The sequence below is a fragment of the Bactrocera oleae genome, unplaced genomic scaffold (assembly GCF_042242935.1).
Source record: "Bactrocera oleae isolate idBacOlea1 unplaced genomic scaffold, idBacOlea1 ctg00000009.1, whole genome shotgun sequence".
NCBI classification, from domain to species: Eukaryota; Metazoa; Arthropoda; class Insecta; order Diptera; family Tephritidae; genus Bactrocera; species Bactrocera oleae.
In genome coordinates, this window is record NW_027212752.1 from 339,033 (window position 1) to 347,500 (window position 8,468).

General features: G+C 30.6%; 2 non-coding genes and 1 pseudogene across 2 annotated transcripts; all 3 read left to right on the forward strand.

Annotated features, from left to right (window-relative positions):
* The first annotated feature begins 3,043 nt into the window (after positions 1–3,043).
* Positions 3,044–5,033, forward strand: LOC138858354 (small subunit ribosomal RNA). The gene has a single exon (XR_011397488.1). It is a non-coding gene; the product is annotated as a small subunit ribosomal RNA (ribosomal RNA).
* A 624-nt stretch (positions 5,034–5,657) lies between these two features.
* Positions 5,658–5,836, forward strand: LOC138858450 (5.8S ribosomal RNA). The gene has a single exon (XR_011397581.1). It is a non-coding gene; the product is annotated as a 5.8S ribosomal RNA (ribosomal RNA).
* A 502-nt stretch (positions 5,837–6,338) lies between these two features.
* Positions 6,339–8,468, forward strand: part of LOC138858449 (large subunit ribosomal RNA) — a 4,660-nt pseudogene continuing 2,530 nt past the window's right edge.

Genomic DNA, 8,468 nt, shown 5'->3' on the forward strand with positions numbered 1-8,468 from the left:
ATTACTTTATTACTTTTGGTATATTAAATGATAGTCGTTTGATAACAATCCCAACACTTACCTTATTTTCAATAAATAGTGAAAACAAAGTTTTATGCGTTCAAATTTTTATTTTCATGTTATGATTCTCTCAAACACTCATTAATATACCATATTGTATAATATGCTTTAATTTCAATTACTTTATTACTTTTGGTATATTAAATGATAGTCGTTTGATAACAATCCCAACACTTACCTTATTTTCAATAAATAGTGAAAACAAAGTTTTATGCGTTCAAATTTTTATTTTCATGTTATGATTCTCTCAAACACTCATTAATATACCATATTGTATAATATGCTTTAATTTCAATTACTTTATTACTTTTGGTATATTAAATGATAGTCGTTTGATAACAATCCCAACACTTACCTTATTTTCAATAAATAGTGAAAACAAAGTTTTATGCGTTCAAATTTTTATTTTCATGTTATGATTCTCTCAAACACTCATTAATATACCATATTGTATAATATGCTTTAATTTCAATTACTTTATTACTTTTGGTATATTAAATGATAGTCGTTTGATAACAATCCCAACACTTACCTTATTTTCAATAGATATTGAAAACAAAGTTTTATGCGTTCAAATTTTTATTTTCATGTTATGATTCTCTCAAACACTCATTTATATAATATACCATTGTATGTTTTTGATTCTTATACTTTTATTTTTGGTATATTAAATTAAATGATACTTGTTAGATAGAAATCATATTTCATTTTCGTTTCTTCTTTTATTATAATATAAATGAAGATTCTTTTATACTCTCTTACAAAACAATTATATAAATTTAATTTATAATATTTGTATATAATTTACATAAATAAATATTTAATATTATATATTCTTATATATATACATATATATATAAAATACTTTATCTAATTTAATAATTAAATTAGATTTTTCTTTTATATATTACATATATATAAACATATAATATTTATTTATTATATGTATAAATTAATATACAAATAAATAAAATTTATATATATTTATAAACAGTATGATCGAATCATCAAGCAAAGGATAAGCTTCAGTGGATCGCAGTATGGCAGCTGCTCTACCACTTACAACACCTTGCCCGTTACCAAAGTCGTTTACAATTGATTCTAGGCATTGACATTGTATTAAATAATGTTTTAATAAGTAACTAGCGCGTCATACAGGTGATATTTAATCCTCCCGTATTTGCTATGTTACAAATAACATTGGCATCACATATATCCATTGTCGTTTATAAATAAAATTTATAAACTTTAAATGGTTTAGAGAAGCCATACAATGCAATTGCCCCATATTTATCATTGCAGTCCAGCACGGATACGACCTTAGAGGCGTTCAGGCATAATCCAACGGACGTAGCATCATACCACTGTTCGCTCGAACAAGTATTGTACCATTGGTCCGTACCTGCGGTTCCTCTCGTACTACGCAGGAATGCTGTCGCAATAACAATTGTCATTAGTAGGGTAAAACTAACCTGTCTCACGACGGTCTAAACCCAGTTCACGTTCAAAATTTATTGCTTCATAGACTTTATACATTTAGTACTTATATGAAAATTTTTTACTGCTAGGAAATGTATTATACTTTTATATATTTGAATTCCTTATGTTAGTTTATTAGTAAGAAATTGTTTTTAAATACTTATAAGTATGAATATTACTATACTTATATGATTTATGTATTTAGTACTTGTATGAAAATTTTCATACTTGTATGACTTTATTTACTTAGTATTTATATGGAAATATTTTTTACTTTATATGTATTTTTAAGTAAATATGAAAATGAAAGTTGATTTTGTGTGCCTTTTTATTCCTGGTTTTTATACAGTTAGTTTAAATAGAAATAGATTTTGTTTTATACAAAACTCTATATTCTGTACTAACATATTGTATATAATGAGCGTTTTTTATTCCTGGTTTTTATACAGTTAGTTTAAATAGAAATAGATTTTGTTTTATACAAAATTCTATATTCTGTACTAACATATTGTATATAATGAGCGTTTTTTATTCCTGGTTTTTATACAGTTAGTTTAAATAGAAATAGATTTTGTTTTATACAAAACTCTATATTCTGTACTAACATATTGTATATAATGAGCGTTTTTTATTCCTGGTTTTTATACAGTTAGTTTAAATAGAAATAGATTTTGTTTTATACAAAACTCTATATTCTGTACTAACATATTGTATATAATAGCGTTTTTTATTCCTGGTTTTTATACAGTTAGTTTAAATAGAAATAGATTTTGTTTTATACAAAACTCTATATTCTGTACTAACATATTGTATATAATGAGCGTTTTTTATTCCTGGTTTCCTACAGTTAGTTTAAATAGAAATAGATTTTGTTTTATACAAAAACATAAAAAATCTATTATTCTATACTAACATATTGTAGAAATAAATATTAAACAATATTTTAGTTTTATTTGTGAGCTATTCTAATATTTACTCATAAAATATATGTGTAAAAGGATGGTTTTTAAATAAAATAAAATATTAATGTGTTGCACCCGAAAATACTTTTTATCATATATTTATTATTGAAATAAATATAATAGAATTTGAAATTATTAATTTCAAATCAAGAAAAAAATTTATATACTCTTAAAAAAAGGTATATATATTACTATATGCATTGAAATAAAGTAAAATGTATAGAATGATATTATTTGAAAATTTTGCCAATATAAGAAGAAATATCGTTCTTACATAATAATTAAATAATAATATGTATAGAGAACGAAAATTCTTTTCACGATACCAAAACAAAAATTAAAAAAATCCATTACAAAATCACACAATAGAAATGAAATATAATGAAAAAAAATATAATAAAGAAAGAAACATAGAAAAATTGTTGTGTATATTGTAAATGTTTTTATGTTTTGTGTATTTGTGTATAATTTTCAAATAAGAAAATATCATTTTAAACTTTTATATAATATAAAAAATATTATATAAAAAAGAAATATATATTATTCTGGTTGATCCTGCCAGTAGTTATATGCTTGTCTCAAAGATTAAGCCATGCATGTCTAAGTACAAACAAATTAAAAGTGAAACCGCAAAAGGCTCATTATATCAGTTATGGTTCCATAGATCGTTAACAGTTACTTGGATAACTGTGGTAATTCTAGAGCTAATACATGCAAAATAAACACGGACCTTTTGGAACGTGTGCTTTTATTAGGCTAAAACCAAGCGATTATTCGATCGTTATATTGGTTGAACTCTAGATAACTTGCAGATCGTATGGTCTCGTACCGACGACAGATCTTTCAAATGTCTGCCCTATCAACTTTTGATGGTAGTATCTAGGACTACCATGGTTGCAACGGGTAACGGGGAATCAGGGTTCGATTCCGGAGAGGGAGCCTGAGAAACGGCTACCACATCTAAGGAAGGCAGCAGGCGCGTAAATTACCCACTCCCAGTTCGGGGAGGTAGTGACGAAAAATAACAATACAGGACTCATATCCGAGGCCCTGTAATTGGAATGAGTACACTTTAAATCCTTTAACAAGGACCTATTGGAGGGCAAGTCTGGTGCCAGCAGCCGCGGTAATTCCAGCTCCAATAGCGTATATTAAAGTTGTTGCGGTTAAAACGTTCGTAGTTGAATTTGTGCTTCATACGGGTAGTACAACTATAATTGTGGTATGTACATTACCTTATGTATGTAAGCGTATTACCGGTGGAGTTCTTATATATAATTAATACAATGTATTTTTTATATATTCCTCCTATTTAAACCTGCTTCAGTGCTCTTCATCGAGTGTTGTTGTGGGCCGGTACAATTACTTTGAACAAATTAGAGTGCTTAAAGCAGGCTCCAAATGCCTGAATATTTTGTGCATGGAATAATGAAATAAGACCTCTGTTCTACTTTCATTGGTTTTTAGATCAAGAGGTAATGATTAATAGAAGCAGTTTGGGGGCATTAGTATTACGACGCGAGAGGTGAAATTCTTGGACCGTCGTAAGACTAACTTAAGCGAAAGCATTTGCCAAAGATGTTTTCATTAATCAAGAACGAAAGTTAGAGGTTCGAAGGCGATCAGATACCGCCCTAGTTCTAACCATAAACGATGCCAGCTAGCAATTGGGTGTAGCTACTACTATGGCTCTCTCAGTCGCTTCCCGGGAAACCAAAGCTTTTGGGCTCCGGGGGAAGTATGGTTGCAAAGCTGAAACTTAAAGGAATTGACGGAAGGGCACCACCAGGAGTGGAGCCTGCGGCTTAATTTGACTCAACACGGGAAAACTTACCAGGTCCGAACATAAGCGTGTAAGACAGATTGATAGCTCTTTCTCGAATCTATGGGTGGTGGTGCATGGCCGTTCTTAGTTCGTGGAGTGATTTGTCTGGTTAATTCCGATAACGAACGAGACTCAAATATATTAAATAGATGCTTTCAGGATTATGGTGTTGAAGCTTATATAGCCTTCATTCATGCGTTCATCTTGAATGTACAAGTGTTTGAATGTGTTTATATAAGTGGAGTCGTACCTGTTGGTTTGTCCCATTATAAGGACACTAGCTTCTTAAATGGACAAATTGCGTCTAGCAGTAACGAGATTGAGCAATAACAGGTCTGTGATGCCCTTAGATGTCCTGGGCTGCACGCGCGCTACAATGAAAGTATCAACGTGTATTTCCTAGACCGAGAGGTCCGGGTAAACCGCTGAACCACTTTCATGCTTGGGATTGTGAACTGAAACTGTTCACATGAACTTGGAATTCCCAGTAAGTGTGAGTCATTAACTCGCATTGATTACGTCCCTGCCCTTTGTACACACCGCCCGTCGCTACTACCGATTGAATTATTTAGTGAGGTCTCCGGACGTGATCACTGTGACGCCTTGTGTTTCACGGTTGTTTCGCAAAAGTTGACCGAACTTGATTATTTAGAGGAAGTAAAAGTCGTAACAAGGTTTCCGTAGGTGAACCTGCGGAAGGATCATTATTGTGTTCCTATCCGAAAAGAAAAAAAAAATAATTATATAAAAACAAAATAAAAAAAAAGAATAAAAAAGAAAAAAAAGTTTTCTTTTTGTTCTTTTCATTCAAAATGTTTTGAATTATACAATGTTTTGAATGTTTTTCTGTTTTTTTTTTTTTTTAACTCCTTGTAATGCATTATGACAATATATATTATATTGTGAACTTCGCATACATTGTATTTGAACGCAATAAAAAAACCTTTAAACATATAGCTGTACTTATTATTTATATAGAAAATAATATTTAATTGTGATATTTATATAAAATATTATAAATGATAAGTTAACTTGTTCACATTAACGTGTGTAATACCTTTTTTTTATGGTATTTTCTATTTGTGATTAAAAACATGTTGAAAAATTTAAAAAAAGAAAACGCACAAATAGAGAAGAAAATAATATATAAAAGGTATTACTGTTTTTGTTGACCTAAGACATGCGCAGCTGCAAATGTTTGGGTTTAAAATTACAATTTATTGAAAGATGTTTTAAACTTATGTATTAAAAATTTATTATTGATTAATTATTAATACTTTCAATAAATTAAAATTCTTTGACTTTGAATTAAAAAAATACAAAAAAATTATCACTCTAAGCGGTGGATCACTCGGCTCATGGGTCGATGAAGAACGCAGCAAACTGTGCGTCATCGTGTGAACTGCAGGACACATGAACATCGACATTTTGAACGCATATTGCGGTCCATGCTGTTATGTACTTTAATTAATTTTAAAGTGCTGCTTGGACTACATATGGTTGAGGGTTGTAAGACTATGCTAAATTAGTTGCTTATTCTTTTAGTCAATTAATAGAATTTAAGCATATGGCATATTATTGGATTGTATTTTTCAATCCATAATATTAATAGCATAAAAAGAAATATAGAAAATATATTCTTGAATACCTCATATTTGAACGAAAATTTATGATAAATGAGAATCTTAGTATTCCCATAAAAGAAAAAATTTTCAACATTATTTAAATTATATTAAATAATACATAAGAGGAATGTCTAGCATAAAATAAATTTTTATTCTAGAATTAATTCACTCTATTGTATTGAGAAAAATTTATAATAAAAAAAAATATATGATATGTGGAGGAATAATGTTGTTAATTTTATTAATTATTATATTATGAATTTTAAAAAGGGATGAAAAGATTGAATAATATTGAGTAATCAAGATATAAAAATATATTTCTTTAAAATAGCAAATAGCAAAAAAATTAAATAAAAATAAACAAATCAATCTAAAATATATTTTATACAACCTCAACTCATATGGGACTACCCCCTGAATTTAAGCATATTAATGAGGGGAGGAAAAGAAACTAACAAGGATTTTCTTAGTAGCGGCGAGCGAAAAGAAAATAGTTCAGCACTAAGTCACTTTGTCTATATGGCAAATGTGAGATGCAGTGTATGGAATATCTTAATATCTAGTATGAGAAATTAACGATTTAAGTCCTTCTTAAATGAGGCCATTTACCCATAGAGGGTGCCAGGCCCGTATAACGTTAATGATTACTAGAAAGATATTTCCAAAGAGTCGTGTTGCTTGATAGTGCAGCACTAAGTGGGTGGTAAACTCCATCTAAAACTAAATATAACCATGAGACCGATAGTAAACAAGTACCGTGAGGGAAAGTTGAAAAGAACTCTGAATAGAGAGTTAAATAGTACGTGAAACTGCTTAGAGGTTAAGCCCGATGAACCTGAATATCCATTATGAAAAATTCATCATTATAACTGTAGTATTTAATTTTAAATATTATAGTAATAGTGTGCATTTTTTTCATATAAGGACATTGTAATCTATTAACATAATAAAATATTTATCAAAAGATCATTGGTTTTTAAGTTTATTCAAATTAATTTGCTTTTAGCTTATTAACATAGAATAATTACTGATGATTTGATAAAGTGTTGATAGATTTTATTATATATAATGCTAAAATTCTTTTGAATTTTACAATAATATTATTATCATTGATTTTAATATTAATTGTATGCATTTATATGATTAACAATGCGAAAGATTCAGGATACCTTCGGGACCCGTCTTGAAACACGGACCAAGGAGTCTAACATATGTGCAAGTCATTGGGTTATATTAAACCTAATGGCGAAATTAACTTAACTGTATTAATAATGGGATTAATTTTTAATGTATTACATTATTAATTCAATCCCGGGGCGTTCCATATAGTTATGTATAATGATAATTTATTATTATTTATACCTCTAACTGGAGCGTACCTTGAGCATATATGCTGTGACCCGAAAGATGGTGAACTATACTTGATCAGGTTGAAGTCAGGGGAAACCCTGATGGAAGACCGAAACAGTTCTGACGTGCAAATCGATTGTCAGAATTGAGTATAGGGGCGAAAGACCAATCGAACCATCTAGTAGCTGGTTCCCTCCGAAGTTTCCCTCAGGATAGCTGGTGCATTTAAAAATTATGTAAAATAATCTTATCTGGTAAAGCGAATGATTAGAGGCCTTAGGGTCGAAACGACCTTAACCTATTCTCAAACTTTAAATGGGTAAGAACCTCACCTTTCTTGATATGAAGGTTGAGGTTATGATATAATGTGCCCAGTGGGCCACTTTTGGTAAGCAGAACTGGCGCTGTGGGATGAACCAAACGTAATGTTACGGTGCCTAAATTAACAACTCATGCAGATACCATGAAAGGCGTTGGTTGCTTAAAACAGCAGGACGGTGGACATGGAAGTCGTAATCCGCTAAGGAGTGTGTAACAACTCACCTGCCGAAGCAACTAGCCCTTAAAATGGATGGCGCTTAAGTTGTATACCTATACATTACCGCTAAAGTACATGATTTATAATACAATTTCGGTTGGATTATAAATTTTGAAACTTTAGTGAGTAGGAGGGTACAATGGTGTGCTTAGAAGTGTTTGGCGTAAGCCTGCATGGAGCCGCTATTGGTACAGATCTTGGTGGTAGTAGCAAATAATCGAATGAGACCTTGGAGGACTGAAGTGGAGAAGGGTTTCGTGTGAACAGTGGTTGATCACGAGTTAGTCGGTCCTAAGTTCAAGGCGAAAGCCGAAAATTTTCAAGTTTTAATGAAATGAAATGAATGAATTTTTATTCCATAGTAATTAAACACTTGAATAATTTTGAACGAAAGGGAATACGGTTCCAATTCCGTAACCTGTTGAGTATCCGTTTGTTATTAAAAATGGGCCTTGTGCTCATCCTGGCAACAGGAACGACCATAAAGAAGCCGTCGAGAGGTATCGGAAGAGTTTTCTTTTCTGTTTTATAGTCGTACTACCATGGAAGTCTTTCGAAGAGAGATATGGTAGATGGACTAGAAGAGCATGACATTTACTGTTGTGTCGATATTTTCTCCTCGGACCTTG